This window comes from Pezoporus flaviventris, unplaced genomic scaffold (assembly GCF_033815535.1).
Source record: "Pezoporus flaviventris isolate CSIRO_AGI_PZ_B2104156 unplaced genomic scaffold, CSIRO_AGI_Pfla_v1 ptg000001l, whole genome shotgun sequence".
NCBI classification, from domain to species: Eukaryota; Metazoa; Chordata; class Aves; order Psittaciformes; family Psittacidae; genus Pezoporus; species Pezoporus flaviventris.
In genome coordinates this window covers 44,778,908-44,805,807 of record NW_026892549.1, presented here as the reverse complement: position 1 = coordinate 44,805,807, position 26,900 = coordinate 44,778,908, and the positions used below count along the sequence as shown (strand labels likewise).

At 41.5% G+C, this 26,900-nt stretch overlaps 1 long non-coding RNA gene across 1 annotated transcript in view; it reads left to right on the top strand.

The window, feature by feature from the left end:
* LOC133267033 (uncharacterized) overlaps window positions 1–26,900 on the top strand; it is a 107,841-nt gene that overhangs the window by 28,340 nt on the left and 52,601 nt on the right. Inside the window, exon 2 of the long non-coding RNA XR_009742622.1 lies at window positions 24,287–24,394. This is a non-coding gene — a long non-coding RNA (uncharacterized LOC133267033). The remainder of the gene's footprint in view (window positions 1–24,286; window positions 24,395–26,900) is intronic.

Here is a 26,900-nt window from a genome sequence, read left to right as displayed (position 1 = left end):
TGAAGTAGAAGGTAGTTTCACAAATTCAGCCCTAAACGCTTAATGTATTGCACATACTGTACCTCTCAGTAGCAGTGGCTCTATTTCCACATGTGTAAATGCCTTGTAGACATTACAGAGGGAAGAGCTTTGGGTTTGACAAATGATGTGGAGCCTGTTGAGGCTTTTGACACCCTAGAAGAAAGGTGGTTTGGAGGCAGAGCTTTTTCAGTGGAGAAAAGATTTGCTTGTTCTTTTATCTCTTTTCTCTGAACACCACTGATGTGATGTGAAAGTTTGGATTCCTAGCTCTTCAACTCAAACTGTTGAAAGCAATCGATCCTACAGCTCTGCAGTTGAACAGGACTTTTTGTAAAAAGATGGTTTATTTTCCTGATACAGAAGACACAGAGCAGTGGCGTGTGCTCCCTTCTTAGCCTTACTCATGCTTCATAGGTACATAGGGGTATGTCACTCAACATCTGGGTTTTATTTTATTTTATTTATTTTTCCAAAACTATATTTGAGAGAGATGTTAGGAGCTCAGAATTACATTCTTAGCTCCTACAATCAGGTTGCTAAACACAAGTGTCCAGTTTCATCACTGTATGTGCAAATGCCTAATTTGTGCTTGCAGTCACATCTCTTTGTTTCTGTGCAGTTCGATGCACACAGTTTAGAAACCAAGACCTCTTTAGAAAAATAACCCAAACCTGCTGTGACTGACAGTTTGCTGAGCCAATTACTCCATGTCTTTATTAATTAAAAAAAAGGGGGGGGAAGAGATAAAGTACATTCTTGAAGGGAGGCCATGAAGCAGTGTTCAGGGCCAGGTTGGACAGAGCTTTGGGCGACATGGTCTAGTGTGAGGCATCCCTGCCCATGGCAGCGGGTTGGAACTGGATGACCTTAAGGTCCTTTCCAACCCAAACCACTCTATGATTCTATGAAGCTCAGTTTCTTAGCATTTGATAATTATCTTTAGGTGGCAAAGAGGAAAATGCAGTAAGACACATGCAGTGTTATGACTTGCACTGATTAAATGTAGTATTTGCCAAGAATATGATGCACTGAAAATTACTGTTACTGATACAGTGCTATCAGCCAGTGTAGCTGTGAAGGATTTGTTTTTATGTCCCTGCCTTTAATTTCATCATGATTTTTAAAAAATCCCAGAGAGTGCTGCAGCTGCTCCAGCATTAACAGCCTTGAAACAGAAATGTGTTACTTAGCAAGATACAGCTGCAGAAGAGGGGGAAAAAATCCCCAAACAACCCCAACATTTGGACTGATTAATCTACCAAGATCGTTATTCATATTTTAAATTAATGTTGTTTCAACTCAAATCAGTTTGCCTCCAGCCATTTTATTTTGTTATGTTTTTCCTAAAGTGGTAACAGTTTCCAAGATGTGCATAAAATATGAACACTGCCCAAGCAGCTCAGCAGCTCCTGCTGCTTGTTGGCTCCTACTTGTTTCTGTATCACAAATTGAGCCACTGAGATTGCTCTCTTGAGGCTCTTTAACCACAATGATGTAAATAACTATACCTCCTTACTTTGCCCTTTCTGTAGATACTTCCACCATGTTTGGTCTTTTCTAGGTACAGGGGATTTCACATCATCATTATTAGAGGTTGGAAAAGTACCCAGTGTATTTGCACGTGTTCAGGCATATAAGTCCTAGGGGACTGATAGAAGTTCAGCAGTTCCCAGATTGATTATCACCCACTCCAACACTCCTGTTAGAGAGCATGTTTCTGCTCCCTTTGTTTCCAGTGCCATAAACCCATTGTTATGTCATGAATTTAGTCGAGTCCTTCACTCTATGGGTCTTGCATTACAAAAGCCTGCCTGTAGCTTATATCCTCTTTCACAGAAGATAAGCACAGGTGAACTTCCAGCCCCTGTCATCAGAAAAAGGGGTCTCAGAGGGGGTTGGACATTTTTTTCTTGTCTCAAGTTTTGCTTATGTGGCTGAGAGCTGCATGAGACCTGCTGTGAATTGAGAGACAAGGGGCAAGAGCTCCTTTGTCTACTGGGCAGAAAGAGGCATGGTGTTGGTCTCTGCTCAGCCAGTGGCTGGGCTCAACATAAAGCTGTCCCTGCTAGCTCTGCACTCGCCTCAACCAGTGCTGACTTCTTCAGGGGCCAGCAGAGAGCTTCCCCATTGCATGGCAGAGGCCGCGCACATCCTTGCCTGCCCCACATCTGGCCCTTCATGAGTGAGGGTATGGTGGGTATCATGCAGGGAGAAACTCAGACTTGACATTGTCTGGGGCTGTAACCCAATACAGGCTTTCACATATGGTACTGGTGAGATGTAGTTAGGCAAGGAAACAAAAGAATTGGAGAAATCATCCATAAAAACATCAGCCAGCATCAGGCTGGAAAGGATTTTTCTTCCAACATGTCCTATGAGATCTCACTCTATAGTGCCTCCATCCACAGGAAGATGAGAGGAACGTGACTCATGAATAAACAGGTGCTACCACAGGGGTGTTCCTGGAAGCACACCGTGAGAGCAGGCAGTCCCCCAAAACAATGTTTCAGACCTCCTGACATGCTCTGATGTCCAGGGGATTTCCTTCTGAAGTCTGTAATATTCATGGATTTTGGAGAACTGTTATCCCTTCTAGTCCTGTGAGACCATCTAATTTATAGGAAACTCAGAAAACAGGAAATCTGTGGGCATTTCCCATCCCTCTCACATTTTTTGAGCTCATGATATAATTCCATTTTCATGATCTAGAGAGAAATACATCTTTTGGTCAACTGATTATCGTGTAGCATTTAATACTACTCGTGTCACTGACTTCTACAATCACACATTTTGCAGCCACGCATGCTTTACCTCCAGTATAGCACTTACAGAACCCCAAATGGATTAATATTTATTCCTTATTTAAAAAGGGCTGCCCAAGGTTATCTTATCCTGTCAGACTATACTTTGCCCCCTCTCTAAATAATTCCTTTGCCCTCCTATCTATTCAACTTTTTATTTAACAGCTCTCCATTTCTCCCAGCTAATTTATTCCTTAAAGTGCCTCCTCAGTCCTTTTAGTTTGTCTGTTCTTTGTTGATGACATTCATGCACCCTAGCTCAAGTAGGCTACAGCAGCTTTTTCTTCTTCTCTCAGAAGTTGCCTGCAGTACTTTAATAAGTCCTATAATCTCGTTCTTTTCCTAAAGAATGCATATTCAGTTTACCTAACCTTTCTAAAAGCCGCTCTGTGTCTGAGTCATCTCTGTTGCCCTCTGGTACTTTTCCACAATATCCTTCTTTTATAAGATGACCACTCAGGCATACCACATCTCAAATGTGACCTCACATATACTTAACCAATGCTATAATAATTTCCTGTGACTTATAATTGATACCACAATATTAATGTTTCCCAGAAATTTACAGAGTACTGAGGTTACATTCCTTTTTCCTCAAGGCTTCCCCCACACGCACTCTTCCAATCCGGCTCTTCTTCGTGCTGTCCCACAGTCTCCTGCCATTAACCATATACTTCCACTGTCTCCTTATGCAAGTCTGGACAAGGTATTGGGAACCATGCTTCTCTTTAACCTTTCTGTATTGGCTGGTAGGGACCACTCTTAGACAAGTACAGCCGTCACTTTCCATGCATCCAGCTTTGTGTTGAAGGGTTAATATTACAAGGGTCTTTTTTGCATTCAGCCCTGTTGCCCATGACTTTGAATGCTTCCAGACTCCAGTGCTGCCTGTGCTGTGATGGCACTAAATTAGGTATTTACTATTATTGGCAGTCTTTCTGGGCAAGAGAAGATCTGAGTCTCTTCTGAAGCAGGTGTTGGATCTGAATGGTGAAAAATAAAGCGTATAGTTGTTCTAATAGTAAGGAAAGGAATAAGCCCAGGAAAATAATGAGGAATTATTGAGTTTGAGTAGTTGTAGACGTTCAGTGTGAAGTAAACATATGCTTGATGCCTCTATAAAGTGCAAAGCATTTCTGACCACTCACCTTCCAGCAAACCACATACTTCAAAGGATAAAATATGACTTTTTGTGTTAGAAAATATATTACATTTTTTTCAAGTGACTTTTGGCTCTTTCAAGCCTGAGAAAATGATTTTATAAAGATAAAGAGTAGTATCTATGGACTGTTACCATAGGCCTCCCACAGGTATTAAACTGGGTATCTTTAGCCTCAGCATTCTTGAAGGCAAATTTCAGCTTGGATAAAGGGAATCCCTTTCAGTTTTACAAAGTAATTGTGCACATTTACCTAGACACTCCAGATTGTAGGCTCCAAGTGCTATTAACCTACAAGGCAACCACTTGTGTGTATACATCATGTGCTTTTCCAGCTTTCATACTTGCACAGTAAGTATACAGCTATGCATCCTTAGACAGGGCCTCCCTATATTCGTATAATTACATCCCTTGAGTAGACATTAAAGCAGATACATTGCTTGTTTTGTAAAAAGCAGCCTGGCTGGCTGGCTGGCTTAAGAAGTACTGACTGAGATTTTGTTCTTACACAGTGTGTATGACAGCACTGCAACCAGGTCACAGGTCTACAGCACATACATAGGTGAAAATACGATTTGTGCAGAGTGTGATTGCAGCTCCCAGTCTATAATCACTTCATCCTGAAGTGTACTTGTTATATAATTATCAAGAGGCCTGAGGTGACAGGGCAAAATATGACACTGGAAGAGGTAGAAAAATAATCTGGGATCTATTCAGACAAAGGAGCACTTGCTAATTAATTTCACTAGAACTCTGTGCTTCTCTTATGCTTAGAGGACTACTCCAAACCACACAAACCTAGCAGTGGGCTGAGTCCAACCCCCCCCCCCCCCCCCCCCAAGCAGGCTGTTCAGGACTGTCCCATCACACTCTTAGTGAAAAAGTCTTTTCTTTCTTAAATCAAGTTTCCTATATTTTAGTTTGTGCCCACTGTCTCTTGTCGTGCCACTGGGCATCACTGAGAAGTCCCCGTCTTCTTTGTTTTCCCCATCAGTTATTTATATGTCCTTAGAATCATAAAATTACAGAATCAACAAGGTTGGAAAAGACCTTTAAGATCATCAAGTCCAACCATTACCCCAGGACTGCCAAGACCACCAGTAAACCATGTCACTGACGGCCTCATCTACATTGTTTGTGAACACTTCAGGGATGGTGACTCCACCACTTCCCTGGGCAGCCGGCTCCAATGACTGACCACCCTCTCTGTGAAAAAATCTTTCCTAATATCCAATCTAAACCTCCCCTCGTGCAGTTTGAGGCCATTATCTCTTATCCTGTCACTTATTACCAGGCACGTCCTCTCTCCACCCTCCTTTCAGGTAGTTGTAGAGAGTGAGAAGGTCCCTCTGAGCTTTCTCTTCTCCAGACTAATGCCCCCAGTTCCTTCAGCCGCTCCTAATAAGACTTGTTCTCCAGACCCTTCACCACCTTTGTCACCTTCTCCTGGACCCCGTCTAGCACCTCAATGTCTCTCCTGTAGTGAACACAGGATTCGAGGTGCAGCCTCACCAGTGCTGAGTACAGGGGGATGATCACTGCCTTGGCCCTGCTGGCTTCGCTATTGCTGATACAGGCCAGGAAGATGTTGGCCTTCTTGGCTGCCTGAGCACAAGCTGCCTCTGTCAATCAGCACCCCCAGGTCCTTCTCTGCATCTTTCCAGCCACTCTTCCCCGAGCCTGTAGCATTTCATGGGGTTGTGACACAAATGCAGGACCCAGCACTTTGCCTTGTTGAACCTCATACCACTGGCTACAACCCATCGATCCAGCCTGTCCATATCCCTCTGTAAACCCTCCCTATCCTCCAGCAGATCAATACTCCCACCCAACTTGGTGTTTGCAAATTCACTGAGGGTGAACCCAATCCCTTTATCCACATTATCAATGAAGATGTTAAACAACACTGGCCCTAACACTGAGCTCTGAGGAACACCACTAGTGACCAGTCACCGATTAGATGTGACACCATTCACCACCGCTCTTTGGGTGAGGCCATTCAGCCAGATTCCAACCCAGCTTTCTTTTCTCCAGGCTAAATTTTCCTAGTTCTCTCAGCCTCTCCTTGGGCAACAGATGCTCCGATCCCTTTACCGTTGTTGTGCTCCCGTCTCCAGGTAGAGGAGTTGTTTTGGTGACACCATCCACATGCTTTGCTGGGGCCTCCTCAGAGAAGGTAGAGTGAGCACTCACTGCATGCACACACCACAAAGTTAAGTAGGTCTCCTTAGGCTCCCTCAGCAGACAGGAACAAACTGCAGTTGCTTTGTGCTTGTGAATTCCTGAACTAGTTTTTGGATTTGCATAACCAGTTTGATTTCCTAAACCTTTGGTGAACTTCTTATTTAGGGATGACTCAAGTTAAAAATATGCACATATTTCTACCTAGATTTCTGGGAGTTAAAGACTATCCCTCAAAACCTTGGCTGCCCCACATGAATGCCCTTTCTCTAGACTCAGTCCTTGGCTGGCCTGAATGAACATAGCTGAGCTGACATGAACAAGTGCTCAAGGAGCTGGGCTATTTCATTTTCTCCCCGAACTCCTCTCACTTTATTCCATGCTTCTCTTTCACAAGTGCAGCATTGGTTGCCCTCTGACTATGCAGCATATCACTTCCCTTTTCCTCCATCCTTTTGTAAGATTTTTGGCCAGCTCCTTAGCTGTGATAGTAGCTCATTGCTCCATTGAGCTCAGTTTGGTTTTACTTATCAGAGCTGCACAATTCATTTTAAGGGAGCTGTGCCAATTCATAACGATTGATGTTTTAGCCCCTTTTTTTCACCTCTTGTTACAGCATCTCCCTTGTTAATATTCTTGGATATTCAAGTTCTGTGGAGCTTGCAGCAAGAAAAGTGTTCTCTCCTTCTCCCTTCTTGCAGCAATTTCTTGGTGAAAAATGGAAAAGAAATACCCACTGATAAAGCAGACATCATACTGGAGCTGCCTGGCTTATCCCTATCTGCTCAACAGGCACACTGTTTCAGCGTTAGTTCCTAGTACAGGAGACAAGGTGTTTTGTGCAATTTTTTATTCTCTCTGTAACTACCTGTCTCCAGCTCTTTAAAATTAGATTTTTTCACATTAATTAAGTTCTGTGGCCTTTACGAGAAAATTACAGGAATATTACCTTTTTAGATCAAATTGGTATTTTAAAGGTTTAATAACTAAAAGTATGATTTCAAAATTAAACACGATATTTTGTCTTTGTCTGCTATGCTCATTAAATATTTAATTAAATTCCAGGCTGAGGTGGATTGATGGGTGGGAGTGGGGGATGTGAGTTGCCTTTGCACCCACAGAAGTCTTTTACTTGGAAGTCTAAAGGTTTTGTCAGGAGAGTGAGCCTTCAAAGCCCAACTGCATGGCACCACTGATGTTGAAGAAACAGTGAATCATAAGTCATGAATTCACTCCACCTTCAGCTAAACGTTGTGTTCACCTTTCCTTCTTCTGGGTTTAGCCTAAGGAGACAGGGGAAAGGGCTGACTGCAGCACTGCCACATGTGTACAAAAGACCTTCTCCAATCTCTAGGGACCTCTAGGCACAGCTAACCCAGTGCACAACTCTGCTTTTTTCCTCTAGTCCAGGAAGCAGAGTTAGATTTCCGTTTGCTCAGACCTGTGGGGCTAGAACTTAGTGAATTCAGATGATTCTTTGTAATCTTTCTCATTCCCTTATTCTGGAACTCTGCCTGGTGTCACTCTGGTCCACTTTGGAGTTGTTAGCTTTTATCTTCTTCCTCCTGTGATGCCAGATAGATTCTTACCATAGTGCTACCTGCACTGGCTGTAGCACCACATTACTTGGAGGCTGGGAGCATGTACCACATATTAAAAAGTCTGTGGTCTCAGGGGTGTCAGCTTAGTATGAATCAGGCCTCTATGAAACTGTGCCATAGCCAATATCTTTTTTCTTTTTAGCATGCCTTCCATTTCTTCATGTCCAAGGTGTATCAATATGAAATAAAGACCGTAATTAACTCAGCTGCTAACCACATTATACACAGATTGATAATCAGATCAGACCCCACTTGAAACCAGATAGGAATCCTTGTACTCTGGAAGGCCAATTTCCATTCAAAGTCATTCTTCATTGATTCAGAGCTATTTTTTTTCTGTGCCAACCTTATTCTTCAATGTAGGCAGTTCTTGCCCATGAGGATATGTCTATAACCGTGTTTTGATACACGGCAATCTGTTCTTCTCCAGACTTGTTCTAGTCTGAAACTCTGCCTTGGATAGGTTTGGCCAGTATTCCAAATGAAGTCTCAAGCCCTGTCCGATGACCTCAATACTTCCTTATTTTCCTTTGAAACCTATCACCTATCACTTTTTAGGATTTTACTTGCCTTTATGATGGCCACAGTATACTGCTGGCTCAAAATCATTCAGTGATCAAATATGATATACCTAGGTTTTTCTCCTTAGTCATTTCCAACTAATGAGCCAAAGCTTACAGTAGGAGTTCTGTTACTGGTTTCTAAGTGCATGACTTCACACTACTTTATTCCACTTCTGGTTTTCAAATTCTTCCCATCTGATATAGTTCTTTCTTTTTACTGACAATGCCTTTCAACTATGTGCTAATCAGTTTTGCATACACCAGCTCTTCATGCCAAGGTCATCAAAATACAGAAGATACAGAATGAGACTGGTTTCAATAGCAGCTGTTGAGGACTCACACTAAGAGAAACAGAAACAATTTCTTCATTCCCTTTAAGAAGTTTTCATAAGTTCTCTTGCAATTTTAAAGCTGTCCAATTTCTCAAATTAAATCCGTATCTTTCTATATTATAGCACATTAAATGCATTATCAAAGCCCTATTAGTAAAAAGCAGATCATTGCCTTGAAAAGTGAAATCCCATGTGCATTTTCTTTTAACTTCATGTCAATAGCTCTTCATTGTAAAATACATTCTTTAACCTTGCATAGCATAAAGATCAGGCTAGAATATTACTTGAAAAATGGAAAGCATACAGTTGGTTAGCTATGCATTCATATTATATATTGTTTATTATCTAGATGCAATGTCATCACTTAACAAGAATGAATTCTGTGTGCTAGGATTATGACTGTCGTCTTGAGAAAGTAACAGAAACAGGCAGAATAAGCTGGTATTAAGTGCTCATGAGATCACCTTTCACCTCTGGGAAGCTGGCTTTAATAGAAATCCACCACAGGGAGAAAAATGTGACTTCAGCTCAAGCCCCTCAGCAGTTCTGCGCACCCTGGGCAATGGGATGTGTGTTGGTGGAGGAGCATGCAGGAGCCTCTTGGAAAGCTCTTGTAGGTGCTGCAGCTTGTACAGGGCTGCTCTCTGTGAGGCCTCTAATATCAGGGCCTATCTGACCTCATGGAGCTTAAAAGCAGTACCTAGAGGCTGAAGCTGTACTTTAATAGACCAGGCGCCAGGAAGGGCCGAGGTGAGCGGGTTTGACCACGCAAGGAAGTTTGTGAACAGGGAGTCTTCAGCCCCATTTTACCCTGTATACCCTAGCACTGACACGAGCGGGCAGCTTATTGGGAAACGAAAGCCACTGTGGGCTTTGCAGTCAAGGACTGCTTGAAGAGTACAGTCTGGGGGAGGCAGGGTCAGGCTGCTTTGCCCCTGCTCCTCCTGCAGGGGTTTGGGGACATTTCTCATTTTCTGCTATGCAATGCCTGTGAGCTGTGGGAGAGCTGCAGCAGAGAAGGAAGACCTAACCATCAGGACTGAGTGTGGCCTTCAGGTTTTGAGACAGAAAATGCCCACATAAACCAGGAGCTGCTACAGGGAAAGAGCTATGCAACCTCATTTGCTCTCCTTCATTTGCCTTGCATACATGCCGGGAAAATGCACACACAGAAAGAGCAGCTACACTGGATACTCCTCATACATCACTCTTGCTGTTTCCTTCCCAGCCCATCTCCTTCCATCATTTGCTGTACAGAGGTTCTGCAACAGACTGATCCTGAGGAATGCCTTTGCACAGCCAGCCCCGCCATTCCTGCCTGTCTCAAGTCTCCCCTGCTGTTCATAGGCTACTATTTGATCATTGCTAGTTTGGCCTGTCAGTTCTCCTTACAGCCAAACAACCTGCCCAGACGTTTTTCTTTCTTAATTTTCTAGATTATATTGCTCTTCTATGTTGCCTGACTGCATGAAGTGGTCTCTCCCTTTCTGCCTTACTTATTCCAAGTATCAATCACTCTACAACCACCTTTACTGCTATTAACCTTCTTCCTGTCTTCCAAACCAAAACCTATTTCTCACTTCCATATGTCAACACCAGCAACAACCATCGATTAAATGTCTTTCATTTTTAAAGCACACAGCCTTGCTACCCTTGCTTATATCTTAATGCTTCCCATATGCTTCTCATCAGACTCTAAATTCCTCTGTTTGCTTCCTCTGAGAAGTCATTCTTCATTATAATAAGTTGCCCCAAGTAAATTTATTCATCATCTTTTTCTATGACAACCACGTTCTTTCACTACGGGAAATTAAACACTGTACCATATGGCCAGAGCAGCAAACTTTAGTACTCACTTGCTCAATTGTTTTAACACTTTGCCGCCTTCATACAACAGTCTGAGGTTGTATGAAGGCGGCAAAGTGTGTCAGGCTAGTGTGTCAGGCTTCCGCCTGACATATGCATTAGACACTTTAATGGGAAGGAGGAAATTAAGTGAAGTTGACAATGTGAGGAAAGAGCAGTATGATCCCATTAAGTTCCAAATATTCACTATTTCTACTATTTTTCACTGGGTTGGGGGAAAAAAGAGCCCCTTAAACTAATTCTTCTGAACATGCTATATCATTAGCCTGCTGTGCTGCCATATGACACCTTTCAAAATCAGAACAATGTGAGAATTCAGAAGTCTGGGAACAGCATATACATGGCGCTGCTGTGCATCCCTTTTGTGAGTCTCGTACTGTCATTATATTTACTTTCCGTGCTGCAGTAGTTCCTCAAGCCACACTAGGTCCTGTCTAATTGATGACACACCATAACTACTGCTAGAAGCTTAATTTTCTCCATGTTTGTCTTAAGAATTTGCCTGTCCTGACAGAGCCTTTTTGATACATGGAGCAAATTGCATTTAATAGTATAGGAGGAATACAGACTTCCTCTCCAGGAAAGAAGATGCTGACTTCTTGAATATCTTTCAGATATATATAGATATAGATATATATATATATATATATAAAGAGAGAGAGAGAGAGGGAGATTCTTTCAGATATATATATATATATATATATATATATATATAAAGAGAGAGAGAGAGGGAGATGTACCTCTTCTCAGGACATAAAAGAAAAATAAAAAAATGGGAGTTGAAGACAGCCTTATGCTTCCACAGATGTATTTTATTTCATAGCAGCCGCATGTAACTCTTTTGCTTTGGTCATTATCTAACTCTAGGCCAAATCTTAAGCTAGAAGAAGGCACCCCTGCCTCTACAGTGAGTAGAATTATATCTGCTGCATATGCCATGGCTGAATTTGGCCCTTCCCTCCAGAATTTCTTCCTGCTCATTTATTGAATTTCTACTTTGGTCAGGCAGCTTGGAGAAACCGGTTCCTTCATTTAGGCCATGTTCCTGTTTCTGATTTACAGCTGGTAGAGACCTAAGAGCCAAGCAGCCCCTAGTTGATGACTGTCATGCTCCTCGGGTGTGAAATTTTGCCTTCTCATACTAGATGCAATGTAACTCACTGCTGGCTGAGGTGTAGCCTATTAAGCACATGGGTTGTCTTTAAGTTTTGTGTAGTGGAGCACAGGCTGCTGAATGGAGTTGCTGGGTGAGTTTGTGTAACTTCTTTGGATGTCCCTGTGCCTGTTGCAACTCCAGCTCTCAACAGTTTGGTTTGCCTTGTGACAGAGGGTGAACTTTTGTTGTGCTACTCGCATTCCTGTGGCCACAGCCTGTGGACCTCAGAAGTTGTGTATAGAGTAGCCATGGATAGTGTCAGCAAGGCAGCCATGCCACTGGGCACAGAAACTATTTCAGAGAGAGAAGGAAAGATTGTGAAGTCAGTGTGGCATGTGACTCTCATATGCTAGTGCTATTTGTATGTTGTTGTATGCCAACAGGCATATTTTCCTCAAAAAAATGGTGTTTTGAAATTGTAAAGTTTTGAAATTATCAAACCTTTACAGAACTTTACTGATTTTTAACTCTGCTGAGCATGAAAAAAATAATAGCTTTTACCAGCATTATTCATGCATCAGATAATACATACTTTCTCATTTTATCAATTCAGTGTTATCCTGTGACGGCTGAACTTGACGACACTATTATTCCTACTGTTGTTGTGAGTTAAGCATTGACAATGTTCTCAGCAGTTTATTTAAGGAAAAAAGTAATAATACAGCAAAAAGACATTTTGCATCCAGCATGGGGCTGCAGAAGGAGCTGTGAATAACCTGTGATCTTAAGGAAAAATCAATGATAATCTCTCAAAGCTCAAGATTGGTTTTCAAGGCTGTTGCTAGGGGAAAGGACTAGAAATGTGTCTGCTGGTGCTCCTGGACTGCCAGGCAGATGTAGGCAGCTGCTCAAATGGCAGAAGTCCACAGAGTCCATTTGGGCTCTGTTCGTGTAAAAGCACCTGCTTTTGCCAAGGTTCCTGCAAGTTTAGACCTTGGCTTATCTAACATAAAATAACAATATCCAAGGATCTTCATTACATTTCTTCTTTCTAGATCCACTATTCAGCACTGGTTTGTAGCAATCAATAAAATGGATACCTGAAATAAAATTAATAATAAGCAATAAAATGAAACCCTTCAAAAGTACTTCCTGTACTTCAAGTAGTGATGATTTTGTTTACTGCAAGATTTCCTTTATGCTGGTTTCTCTATTATCTGTACTGCTCAGTGTGCAGAGTTTCTGCATTATACATGAAGGCAGATCTGGGAACACAAAGAATCACAGGAGGTCATCTATTGTGTCCCTTAGTCCAGAGGCAGGAAGGAAGGATTATACATATGTCATTTTTGACCCCCTGTAATGGAGACTATACAATCTCCCTAGTCCATCTATTCCAGTGCCTTATACCCTTGGAAAAAAAGAGAGCTCTTCCCAGTGTCATACCTAGGTCTGCATGCAGCAGTTTCAGACCATTACTTCTCATTATATCCACCATGAGAAAACAGGTTATCCCTCTTGTTTGTGAAGCAGACTTTTTTGTATTGGAAGACTGCTATCGTATCTTCTCCAAGTCTCTTTTAAAATAAGCAATCCCAATTTATTTTCTCTTTTGCTGTAAATCACATGTTTTTAGACATCTGATCATTCTTGGTTCTCTCCTTTGGGCTCTCTACAACTTATCCATGTCTTTCTAAAAGCCCTTTCCCATCACTCCTGAAACACTTGATGAGACCTTCTCTTGAAGCAGTCAGGGAATACGATTTTCCTTTAAGTGCTCTCCATGGATAAGTGAAAAGGCTGCTAAATGGGTTCATATAGCTGTTCTCAAATTTAAAATATAACCCTCTTTGAATAGAATTGGTCTGGTGAAAAAAAAAAGGGATTATGCAGCTCTGGAGTGTATTCATTCACCTGCAAAATGAGCTGACATTACAACAAAATATTGAATATAAAGACATTTCTGAGTGAGTCAACATGAATACACATCCACATGAAATTAAATGAGTTCATTGCATGTGCGCCACTAAATAGTCAGTCAAATAGAGACAAGGTGAATCAGGGAGTTAATGCATTCACTGCTGGTAGAGCAGCTCTGAATGGTATTGCTTTGCTTGCCATTGCGTAAATGCACAACAGTAGATGGTACATGGTAGATGTTGCCTTGAAGAGCAAACAGCCTAAAGAGGAAGGGAAAGAAGCGGTAGGAGATGTCACATTTCACAAACAAGAGAATCAACACTTGCGAAAGAAGCCGATTTGCTCAGCATTGTTGTGTTAAAGAAGAAACTGATACTCACTTTCCTGAGCTCCCCTCTTGCTCAGGAGAGTATCCATGGGGCATTCTTCCTTGCCATGGACAAATCTCTGGCCAGTCCTTGTAGTTGTGAAATTCTATCTTTCTAGATTCATGACCTTGAAGGGACCCAAAATAAGGTTTCTTCCACAAAATCTGATTATGTATAGTGAGCATACAGAAGTCAGATAGGTCATGAAGGCCAGCAAAGAAATGTGCAATACCTATGTGTACAATCTTCATCTCCTCTGTCTTTAGAGATACTGAGTTGTCAATGAGCAGACTGTACAAAGATCATCCCTCTTCTGCCCTCTTAGTCTACACCTATACCAGCTATTTAGTATAAGATTAAATTTCTATTGATTTAAATGGATCGGCAGAGCTCCCCTTGGGCTGTAGTAAAGCCTCAGGAGAGAGGGAGCAAGCCAGAAGTTTCCATACTTTGAATATTATTAATTTTCTGATTGAAGGTATTTGAATGGCTCTTTCTGTGAGTGTCAGCTGGCTTTGTGAAATATTTTTTTCATTCTGGTGGGGCTGTTGACCCCCTTTTCCCTTTCTCCTTTTCCATCTCATGGTCAACAGCTTAAACATTGCAGATGCTAAGAATCTTCCACCCCCAGTGTCTCAAAGTTATTTATGGCAATCTTGTCTGGAAGCAACCTTGCCCTGAGAAGGTAGAAGAACTGAGCAGCTGCATATGCTGCAGGCAAGCTCCTTTGTATGTTCTGAAAGCTTGTAGCCTCTGGCCTAGGCAGCCCAAGGTCTCCAGAAAGCACCCAGCTGGCCCAGTACCTTAAGAGGGCTCACTCTAAAGAGGGGAAAGTCAGCTCACCACATAGCACACTAAGGACTCCTAAAGTTAGCTCTCCTGCCATGAGATTTTCAGGGATGATAGCTTTCCCTCTGCTTTTCTTTTCCCAAAAACTGTGTCCTTCTTTTACAAAGCATACTTATTTGAAAGTAATACCTCAAAATACTTCACTTTTTGATTGCGGTTTAGCTAGCCCCTTCCAGCCTTCCCAAGAAATCTGACAGGCGCTCTTCTGGGGGATCCTAAGAGCACTCAGATTAGGGGCCCTACTTCACAAGGAAGAATGTATGACTGAATTGCAGCCGGAGAATGAGATGGGAAAACAGCCACCCTAGGCTACTAAATTGGAGCTGTAAATCTCAAAATCACCCAGCATGAGCCCACTCTCTCTCCCTTGCTCCTCACTCCTCTGCCATCTCCACATGCCACAACCCTCACTCCTTCCCAGCTTTCAGTTTGCACAGCAAAAGTGAAACCCCTTGGGTTTTGCAGCTGCAACTTGAGAGAGGTCCAGACATATTTACGCAGGCTTTTCCATGCTTGTGGTTTGCACTGTATTCCCTCTGAGCATAATTTACATAAGGAGTAAATGACTCTTGTGAAATAAAGTCTTAGCGTGTTTAGATGCTGTTCAGTTCAGTTAACGTTGCTCATGGTTTCAGAGATTCGGGTAACAGTTAAGATGGCATTTGAAAGTGCAGCATTTCCCAGTCACTTCATCCAAACAATCCAAACATCCACTGGTGAAAAAAAAACCCAACAAAATCTGAGAAGCCAGAAAATGCTCACTGCATTCCATACTACACTTTTGTTCCTCCAGCCAGGAACCGTTTTTTTCCTTTTTCCTTCTTTTTTTTTTTTTTCCTTTTCTTTCTAATGCCATATGTACAGCTTGAGGTTATATTGGAAAGTATGAATCTCATGTGAGTTACAAAGCCCTAAGCCACCATTATCCTTATAATTTCATTATCTTAGTTCCTACCCTAAAACATTTAAAACTGACTGAACACCAGAGGTTTCCCTGTGAAGTTTATTTCCTAAACATTACTGAAGTACTGTTGATAAAGCCAAAATGTGCAAAGTCAGCACTTCCTAAACCAGCCTGATTTATTAAAGTAGAAATATGTTTTTCTGAATAGGATCCGAATGCCAAATAGTTCTTATCTTTTTATGTTTCCATGTCGTGTATTTTAGTTGATTTCCAAGAACAACTACTTCCATGAAGTTGTGCCAGTCTTCCTTTCCCTCATAACATCACTTTAAGATGCTTGCCAGTTTGTTCTTTTTAACTATGAATTTACATTGTCTCTGGGTATTTTCTTTGCCTTGATTTAAACTGTTTGGCTTTCCTTGTTCTTGATGTCACTGGCTGTTTTCTGATACTTCATTTATGCTGCTAATGGTTCCCAAATGTTCTCATGTTACAATAGGCTCTATTTTTTAGTAGAAATGTTTTTTTATATTCTTGGTGAACTTCATAGCATATTAGACCTGTGTAGCATAGATCAGACTAAATGATCACTGTATTCCTTCCCAACCTGTAAAATCTGTAAAACAGTTTCACATGCATACAGGTTGCTTTGTCATTAAAGACAATTCTGCCTCTACATTTCCTTTTCCAACCTCATGATATTACAATAACGTTGTGTCCAGCTGCAAAATTTGGACTAGAATTTAAGTTTGATGGTTTTCATTTGGCAGGTTATAAAGGCAAAAGCTGTTATGTTTTCCAGAATAAAGAATGGAACTCATGCTTTCAGCATCATCAGCTTTGCGTTTATATAAAGAAAAATATATGAAGAGAGGTAGAAATATCAGAGGTTTCCAGATTTTTTGTGTTTTGTACAAGTAGTAGCAACCTTATACATAATGGTAACTAGGAAAGTAACAAGGGGGGGTAGCTGGTTTACTACTGAAAGTGTGATAACTAAACTGAGTAGTACCAAACCCTGGCTCCCAATTTCAAATTGGTGAACTTGGATCTAAAGCTGAGCTCAGACCTTTATCTGACAAAGATCTAGCTGTGTTGTTTTCTCAATGCAATAAATTGAAATAGGCATGCAAAAGACAGATGTTTTTAAACTTCATCCTGCTGGATTACTCTTCCAAGCAGTTCTGTTGAAGTCACTGAAAGTTAGTTCAAGAGCAGCGGACCATATTTGGCCTATTAGATCATTGGGTCTTTGAGCTGGCCATGACAGTGGTCTTTGGTAGCTGTTTTACATGTAATATCAAATTTCAAGTAAAGAAAACAAAATCAGGTAACCAGTGAAAAAATAAGTCTTTCCCCTTTTCAAAATAAATTGCCAGCAGTTACCATAGTAACTGCTAACAGTAGAACATTTCAACTGTCTTTATTATGAACAGCAAAGCAAAATATTCTCTTTTTATTGGGAGACTGAAGGAATGTTCATCCAAAACAATGGAATAGCTAATTACTGTTTGCATAGCAATTCATCTCCAAGACACAGATGGACAGGAGGTGGCTCAGCTCCTCTCCAGTGGTCAGTTGAAAACTGCAAAGCCAAAGCATGATTTGTTGTTCAAATTAGTTAGACTGTCTAGAAAGGAAAATGATGTAGTGGACCTAGAGGCTGACCTTTTTTGTCAGCTCTTAAAGAGACTTCTTCTAGCAAGACCAGAAATTTAGAGGACATGATGTGTAGAAAAGCCAAGTATGTCCCATTGTTAGAGCACTCCAGCTGAAACCATTTCCTCAAACTAATTCTTAACTGGAGAAAGATTCTCAGTCATTCATGTGTTTCCTACGTTAAAAAACAGTTGCTTTCTTTTTCTTCTAGTCTTTGGATCACCCTCCTTATTTTTTCCATCCTGTCTGCTTTCACAGCTACTTACAAGAAGATATTTAAGCCCTTTGGATTTGGGTGTCATGGGTCCAGCCCAGGTGCATAGCAGTTAGCACCAGAGCCTCTTCCCAGGCTGGTGCAGGTGTCAAAGCCATTCACTGCTAGAGCAGAAAACCAGACTGAAGGTAAGGCACCAGCAGTTCGAAGAGCAGAAAACTGGCAAGCCTCAAGTTGGGCTGATGAGCACTGGCACAGCAGTCTGAGGCATGGGATTATGACACTGAGCCTGGGTTGGAAGGAGGTTTATGTTAACCTTCCTCCCTCAAAAATGTAGGCCAGCTCACTCACCTCCCCAGGAGCTTTCACTCTGTTTTCCACTGGCAAATCCACCAAGCTCTTTCCAGTTCAGTTTGACTGACACAAATCGTGGGGATTCCACCATTGCTATGCTGAGACTAGTTGCAGGTTTACTGGTGTCCCTTTCAGGAATTTCTCCTGAAAATTACTGAAATCATCTTATTGCAGTTTCAAGGGGACAGCTAACCTTTTTCATGAAGACTACAAGCACCAGTGCAATTGCCATCGAGTGTACAGACATCCAGCAGGGAGATCCAAAGAGTGACTGGGTACAAAAGCTGAGTTACTCTGCCATTCCTTAAGCTAACTGCTGCCAGTCAGGTTAGCAGTAGAGATATAATTTGTGAAACCATGGCCTGTCACTTGTACGCTCAGACAAGTGTCAAGATCAAAATTAGGCAGGACAGGATCCTCATCTGTCATGAAGTTAAAAGAAGTGGCACTATCTTGGTTTGCACATCTGAGAAACCTGTGTCTTTGGTTTTTAATCAGTTCTGATCAGAATCTGTTGGACCATTTAAAACTACTTCTCTAGCCTTTATGTGGATTGACACTTTCATCCTTTGAACCTTACACCTTCTTAAAGTAAAAGGAAACCATACCAAGTATAGTTAAGTATCCCTTTCCTTAGTCATCATTTGGCCAAACTTTTTAACCTGAGGTCTTTTAATCTCCTGTCACAAATCAGTCACTTCAGTCCATTAATGCAGGTTCTCACTGCTGTTTTAATTCCCTCCAATTTGCCAGCATCTGCCTGGCTTTGAGGTGCCCTGGAGAAATGGGCAGTGTGTGCTGGCTCCTCACATCAGAGCCAAAGGAGGAGATACTGCTACCACCCTGAAGTCCTATTGGACATGAAAATCTGAATACTTATCAGCCAAAAGGAGAGTGGGAGAAACTAAGAAGATCCAGTGGAGGTGTGCTGTGTTGAGGCCAAGTGAAATCTTTCCTTTATCATTTGTTTCCATCAGGAAAACAGTTGGGATTTATGGTTTGCAGTTACAGCTGATAAAAACAGCTTTTCAGGAAAGATATCACAAAGGAGCTACTAGAAAAAGGGTACAGTCAAAGTAGGGTTGCTTTTTTTTTTTTTTTAGTGGAGGATTAGGCCTGGCCATGTTATCATGTATTTCTGCATATGCAGTGGAACGCAAGGAATGATCACAGAAACAGAGAACAGTTTTCATTGGACAGGACCTTTGGAGGTATCTGGTCCGATTTCCCTCCCAAAGCAAGGCCTTCTACTGACTTTCTGGGAGCCTTGATTTTCACACTGCAAACATTTCTGCTAAATCTCTGATGAGGCCTTCTGAATAAGTAATCAAATCTTTCTTCGGAGAGGCTGTTGCAGGTTTCCAGGGCTGAGACAGCCCCTGGGAAGCTGAATCTAGTGCTTTAAGAAGTATTAACCCATAAAACTCATCCAGCAAGTGCTCCACTAATAAGAATCTGCAATTAGTACTAAGATGTCCCAAAGCCAAGAAGAAAATGCTAATATTGCACAAGACAGCCATCAGATCTTCCACTGCAGGTCTTCTAAGGTGTGTTTTTTATATCTTTGCCACATTTAATAGAAGTGTTTTATTGGAATAGATGTATATCACCAGGGACAGAAGTTAGTGAGTGGGCTTGATTCTGACTGTTGAATGTGGATTGTGCTCCTCTGTTTCAAGCAGCCTCATGGGATGATGTGTGACCAGAGCCATGGAGGAGATGTGATGCTACTTAGTGTGATTTCAGGATCTGTCTCTCACTTCTGGGCCCAAGTATGACAAAGCCATCTCTGGGTCATTCGAGTGAAACTTATCAACCTCTTAGTTTCTTCAGATTGTCTCTTTCTGTACTTTTGAGATCCGAAAGTTCAGTTAAGGGGAAAGTTCTCTTTGAGAACAAGATCCGACACCGCGTTACCAGAGCTAATTGGGGAGCCAGCCCTGGCTTCGGTTCTGTCTGGTCAGATTCCAGAAAAAAAGACTTCAGAATCTTGTCAGAGCAGAAGATAAAAGCTGATGTCAAAAGAGACAGTGTGTTCTCTCCTACTTTTTCTTTTGATGATGTAAGTCCTGGTGGTTTAATAGTGCTGGTAGTTAAGCAGGAAAGTTTTCTGTAGTTAACTGTTTGCAGTGACAGATATTAATTAGTTTTACTTCGACAGCAATTCTTCAGTAATAGCTCTCCAATGGCAATCCCTATTTGACTGATTTATAAGGGCTCTTTACCCTCTATTAAGAGACAAGTTAAACTTAAACTTAAATCTTATTACTTATAATTGGGGCTTAGAAAAAATAGTATAGACTTCAGACTTTTAAATTTTAATTATGAGTGCATTTAATAATCATGAAAGTCAGCAGCTAATTGCTCTGGTTTGAACTAGACACAATGCACGCTCTGTACAAGCTTCATCTTGTAGTTCAGCCAGTGCACCTCAACCCTGAATCCTGCTAATCCAATCTTGCAGGGTTTTTGCAATGGGACAGCCAGTTTGTCAATGTGTTTTGTGAGCTACACAAAAAAAGGAGCAAGGCTAGGATCACCAAATTCTTTCTGTATCCAAAAGCAGGCTTTGAGCTTACAGCTGCAGGAGGCAACTGCTCATGTAATAGCCCATTGTTCAGCAGCAACCTTTTTCTTCTGCAGCTGAAACTTAACACAGGTAAAATCAAGCGCTTGTCCATAAAACTAGTAATTTTTATGTCAGCTTTTCTAAAACTTTATTATTCTAATAATATTTTCAGTATTGTATACATTTTCAGCAATTTTATCTCTCTTTCTGGATGAGTATTCTATCAAACATATGTCAGTCCTTCATATTATTTATTTTTCCTTCTTTGGAGATTGGGTGCACTTAGATGTGATAATAACTTCCAGCTTGCAGTACTCAAAATTAACGGCCAGAGTATTGAAAAGCTTCACATAGATGTTAATAATCCTTTTTTTTGTGCAGTTTTTGTTGCTTCCATCTGTTACCACAGGAAGGATGACTTGGTAATAAACCCTGTTTATACCTTCACCACAAAACAAGAGAGAGGAAATGAGATGTCAGCAAAAACGCATAGTGAGACACAACCATGTTCAGCAATATTCTTTGTGACTTAAAGCCTCTTACAAATATGCTGTTGTTAATGCCCATATCTCTGAAGAGTTTGGGAATGTTGCAGTGGGGCAAGTTCATTCAGAATGCTGCTCCTCAGGTGCAGTGATGTCCACTGAGAATGAAGTCATCTCTGTTGTATGATTAACACTCTAATGCAATTTGAACTTCACCTTCAGGCTGCGACAGGACTATGCTGCAGTGTTTTACAATACTGAGAAACTATTGCATGCTTTAATTTGAAAGCTTGTATCCAAATGGTGTATTTGTGAGCATCCATATTTCCATGAGTTGATCTGAATTTGCAAGTCAGCCATCCTGGTAGCTCTGCTGGCATAAAATTGAGATTCTGTTCTCAGTATGCAAAGGTCTGGGTTTTATTCCAGTATCTAGCAAAAGGATCAATACAATTCATGACTACCCTCTCTCTATACATTCATATGCTGGGAATATCTGGGCCCCAGCAGACACCCACCCTCCCTTTTCCCAGTCTTACAAACTCAGCTGGATTCTCCAGAGCTCTGAAACCACATGCAGGTGTCTCCTAAATTTAGTAGCATCTACACGATAACTACCATGATGTCTGTGACACAGAAAATCCCACACCTCTCTGATACAATGAGCTTGGGCTTCAGAAGGGTTTCTGAGCAGCCCTGAATGTGCTGTACTAGAGAGGAAACAGCTGAGCAGCTGCAAGGCTTCATGTGCTTTTGTGGGAAGGAGTGAGAGACTGGGAATATGGGACATTCTTATTTGCCCTGCAGTGGAGGTATAGGCTTTTTTACCATGGTGTTAGCTAGGCAGGCCTTCAAGGCTAAAACATTCCACACTGGGGACCTCATCCAGAAGACTATAGTAGTCTTAGGCCCAGCACGAAGTAGCTTGTGGAAAGGAAAGGACACTTGTCACATGGCTTTTTCACAGGTTATTGCTGGGAGTTTCAAGACCACACTTTCGGTTACCAGTCCCATGCTGTCTTCTGACAGTGGCTTCTGTTATGGCTCTTGGTACTAAGTACAGATTCTGTACTTGACCCTGCATCTTTTTTTCCTTCCAAGAAGGCACAGTGCAGAAAAAGTGAAGCTCCCATTAACTGGCCAACCTAGGTGTGCCAGCACAGGCCCATGAAGTCCTGCTTGCTCAATGTGGCCTTGCAATTAAGTCCTTCCAGAGAACACCTGAAGGACCACAAAGATTTTAACTATGCAGGTTACTCTCCTGCTCAAACCCTCTCCCCACTCCAGTGGTTTGCAGCAGGTCAGTCCTCAGCGGTCCAAGATCATGATTTAGAAGAGTGAGGTTAGGCCCATGGAAGTCTGACATGTCAGGGTAGCTGAATGCAAGTCCTTTGGTGTATTAACCAGAGCTGCATCTCTTTACTGTGTCATCTGGACGTACTGCAACTTCTAAAAAGCCCTCAAATATATTTTTGAAAGCAATGTGGAATAAAAAAGAAACAATCTTCCTGTGACATCTTTCAACAGCACTTAAACGTTCCATTAATATTATGAATGAATCCAGCACATAATCTGCTGCTGAAAAAAAATTTCCAGCGTTGTATTCCAACTGCATTAAAAGCTGTATTTCCATTAATGTAAAGAATGAATCCAGGGTGTAATATATTGTTGAATCAGAATTTATGCAACAGGTTAGTTAAGAGGCTACAGTCAATTCCTATAACATGACTATCTGAAGCCTGACTTAATACTGCAATTGAAAACCAGCAGCAGATTGTGTTCTTCCCTTAATGCCTGTGTCCCTTTCCCTTCTCTTTTGTTATTTTAGGAAAACTCTTAAATATCGAGGTTTATTTCCTAATCTGTGAAGATGTCTATGCTCTTCAGCAAGGCATTCTTATTTCAGTGACAGGAGTTACAAGCAGAGGGATACTTAGAGATCTAAGCAGCTCTCTCCAATTCAAAAGACATAAGAAAATCAGGAGGTGGCAGCTCAGTGGGGGGGGGGGGGGGGGGGGGGGTGCTGACATCCTGCAGGGCTAACAAGTTCGCAGGAGGAGAGAGGGACCCTTTCAGGCTCAGATGGAGCAAAGGATCCTGGCAGAAATTCCCCTTCCCTGAAACGGGCACCTACAGTTGCATATTATCTTCCTGTGTGCCAGCTAGTGCCTTGGTGAGAAAGAGAAGGGCTTCCCCTGCTTGGTTTTGACACCTTCACCTCTCTTCTCTCTCTCAGAGAAGTGCTGCCAGTGGTGACATATGCCTGTATTGTTCCTCCCATGAGATGGCAATATATAATGCTACCTAAAGTTATCCCTTACAATTTCACTTCTGCTCTGATGAGCCAGGATTTTACTAACAGGTTTATTGCCAAGCTTGATATCTTGGGAATTAGCATTACTCCATTTCTGTCTCTATTATCAGACTCATTCTTTCAGCCCCCATCTATAGGATTCCTTGTTAATAATTTCATACTTTCATTATCATCTTCTACAGTTTTAGCATTTTTTATTTTTATTAATGCAAAATCGCTTTATCAGTCTGCTAATATTAGCAGAGTTTTACTTTTAGCTAGTCTTGGCCTTCTCAGAAATGCTTAGACATCTTCAGCCAAAGGCAGCTGAGGATATGTAGTCCCTTGCAGGATCAGATCCAGACATGAAAGGAACTTGTATGCTCTCTAGATGTATTAAACTAATTACTTTGACTTCCACATACTCATTGTGGGTTCAAAGGCCAACAATGGGGCATCCTATTTGAAAATTTCAAGGGAGACGGCTGAGCACAGGAGAGCCTGGGAGCAGGTTTCAGTTATTTTATTAGACAAAGGGTTAAGAGCCATGCCTGGGAGGAGAGATGAGTGTTTCTTGATGTGGGATTTAGAGTGCAGCAAGGAGGACTTGAGGGCTTTTGATCTGGCATCTTTCTCAAGCATTATCTCACTTCTTTTAAAAAGAAAAAGGGAAAAGAAAAAAGGATGGAAACATCTCCTAGGCAGGAGATTCTGTAATGAATTCTGACACCAAGAGGAGCTTATGAAACACTTGTGTGGGTACAGCTAGCAAGTCCTGGGGCAAACAAAAATTCATCCCAAAATGTTAAGGAGTTTTGTTCACTGGGAGCAGATCCCCTCTCCTGATATTTCCAGCAATAGATCAGGAAACAAATTTCAATATTTTGGACAGGCTTATGCATTAAGAGTTATGGCCTGGAAAGGCCATTAAGAAAATAACTGTAGTAAAACTGTGAATCAATTATGGAGAATATCTGAAATAAGATTTTAGTTTATAGATACTTTCAGGCAATAAAGTGTGATGAGTTAATTCTCTTATGCTTATTTCTAGAGCTGCAGAGATGAGATTAGAACTTGCAGATTCCTGGCACCTTGTCCATGCTGAGTCCACAGACAATTTAACTTCTACAGCATTTACTGTGCTAATGCATGGGAAATGGTAAGTGTTTTAATGTTACTGTTCCAGAGTTCTATTTCTCCACTTTTCATTTTTTTAGCCTCCCAGTATGAACCCCAAATAACTGCTCTGCAGGAAAACGTTACTGTGAAAGAAAAAGCATATAATAATACAAATTCCAGATTACTGAGTGTAACTGGCTATCTGTTCTGGACAAAAGCAGATTCCCATTACATGTTTCTATGCAGCTTGGGACGTCAGTAGTCATTTGAACCAAGTTAGAAACTTTTCATAGAATGGTTTGGGTTGGAAGGGATCTTAAATTTCATCCAGTTCCAACCCCCCTGCCATGGGCAGGAACACCTTCCACTAGACCGGGTTGCTCCAAGCCCTGTCCAACCTGGCCTTGAATACTGCCAGAGGTGGGGCAGCCACAGCTTCTCTGGGCAACAACAGTATCTCACCACCCTCACAGTAAAGTTCTTCCTAATACCTAACCTAAATCTACCATCATGCAGTTTAAAGCCATTCACACTTTCCCTGTCACTACATGCTCTTGTAAAAAGTCCCTCTCCAGTATTCTTGCAGGTTCTTTTTAGGTACTGGAAGTCTGCAGTCCAGCTGGTTATTGACATAGAAAGCAACACCCCCTTTTTGTCTCCCCTGCCTGTTCTTCATGAAGAGCCTGTATCTTTCCATTCCAACAGTCCAGTTATAGCAGCCATCCCACTACATCTCTGTGATGCCAATAAGATCATGATCCTACAGGTGTGGACACATCTAACTCTTCTTATTTATACCCTGTGGTATGTGAGTTTGCACAGAGTCATTGCAAAGGACAAGGGGCAATGGGTGTAAACTGTAGCATAGGAGGTTCCATGTGAACATCAGGAAAAATTCCTTTACTGTGAGAGTGACAGAGCACTGGAACGGGTTGCCCAGGGGGGTTGTGGAGTCTCCTACATTGGAGATATTCAAGGCCCGCCTGGACAAGTTCCTGTGTGATGTACTCTAGGTTACCCTGCTCTTGCAGGAGGGTTGGACTAGATGATCTTTTGAGGTCCCTTCCAACCCTTAGGATTCTGTGATTCTGTGATTTATGCTGGGCCCCTGATGAAGCCGATTTACTGGCTGGAGTGGTTGGAATTCCTATGTGCTCTTCTTCAGGTGCTCTCCTGCTATTGTCTGCTTAGCCCTAAAAATAGGCAGTGTAACTATTTAATGTGAAACCTGGGACTGAATTGTAAAATGTGTGAAAAATAGTACAGCAGCTACTATAAGTTCCAGTAGTTTTCATTCAAAGTTGCTTTCAGAACAGAAGCTACAAAAGAGTCATTTCAAGAAATATACCTCAATAGAGAAGAGGTATGTGAAAAGCCATATAAGGGTGGGCTAGATTCAAACACCACTTTCATACTTGTAATGAAAAATCCAGTGTGTTCTCCAAACGCTCCCGATATGAATCAGTACATCCAAGAGTAGGTGTAAATAGAGTCTGATAACAATTTAGCTCTATTCCTGCTGCCTACGCTACTGCAGTATTTTAATACTACAAAATTGTTAGTGGATTTCATATCTGTGAAACACTGTTATTTCCCCTCCTCCTCATAAGGTAGGGAACTATCCCTTCTCACAGGTAAGTAGGCGTTAAGTCTGACAGAGGAAGTGGGGTTGTTGGGTGCCCTGGATTATGTGCACACCCAGGTACAAACACACTGATGTGGTTTGCTCATCACTGCTTGTACCTACAAGGCTGATCACGCAAGAAGTTGATCCAGAAACTGAATTTTCAGAATCAGAGCCGAAATCTTCTTGCAGAATGGATTTTCTAAATAATCCAATTGCTTCTAACAGAACTAAGTCCTTTGCCTAGTCCTGTGAAGAGAAACTGGAGGGTTTAGACTACATGCAATAAATACATAGTCCTGAAAGGCATTTCTTTATGGACACTAGGAAAATTTATACCTTAAAAAGTCCTGGAGAGTTTTCTTTTCAGGCCTTCCTATGTGAAGACTCACGTTTACTGCCTCTGTGTTCTTTACAGCATTAAACACTAAACTTTCCTTAGTGAGTTTCTGTAGTGAGACCTTCATATGATGAAAATGCTGAGGACATGATGGCTATTCCTGTACCATGAAACATCAAGCATTACTTTCTTTATACCATTGCTATGCCTGTTAAAATTGGATATATTCATTCTTTGACTGCTGGGTGCAATTTCATGTTCCGTAAGTGTCAAAGTGACTCAGAATCCATGGACCACTACACATAAAATTTTGATTTTCCATCTTTTATTTTATATATTATACTTGAAAACAAAATGTTCTTGAAGCTTGATCAAAGCAAGGAAAATAAGAATGTTTCATTCAAAAAACTTGGAATGGGATGTTTGGACAATGCCAAGAGTACCCTCCCTTCCCACTTTTGTTTGGTTGCCAAAAAAAATTTAAGCCAAACTGATGCAGTTGGTGAAGAGCATTTAGCTTGTGGGAATCACATCTTCTGGCAGAAAATGGTTTCACCAACACTTCATGCTGCATTTTTCAGC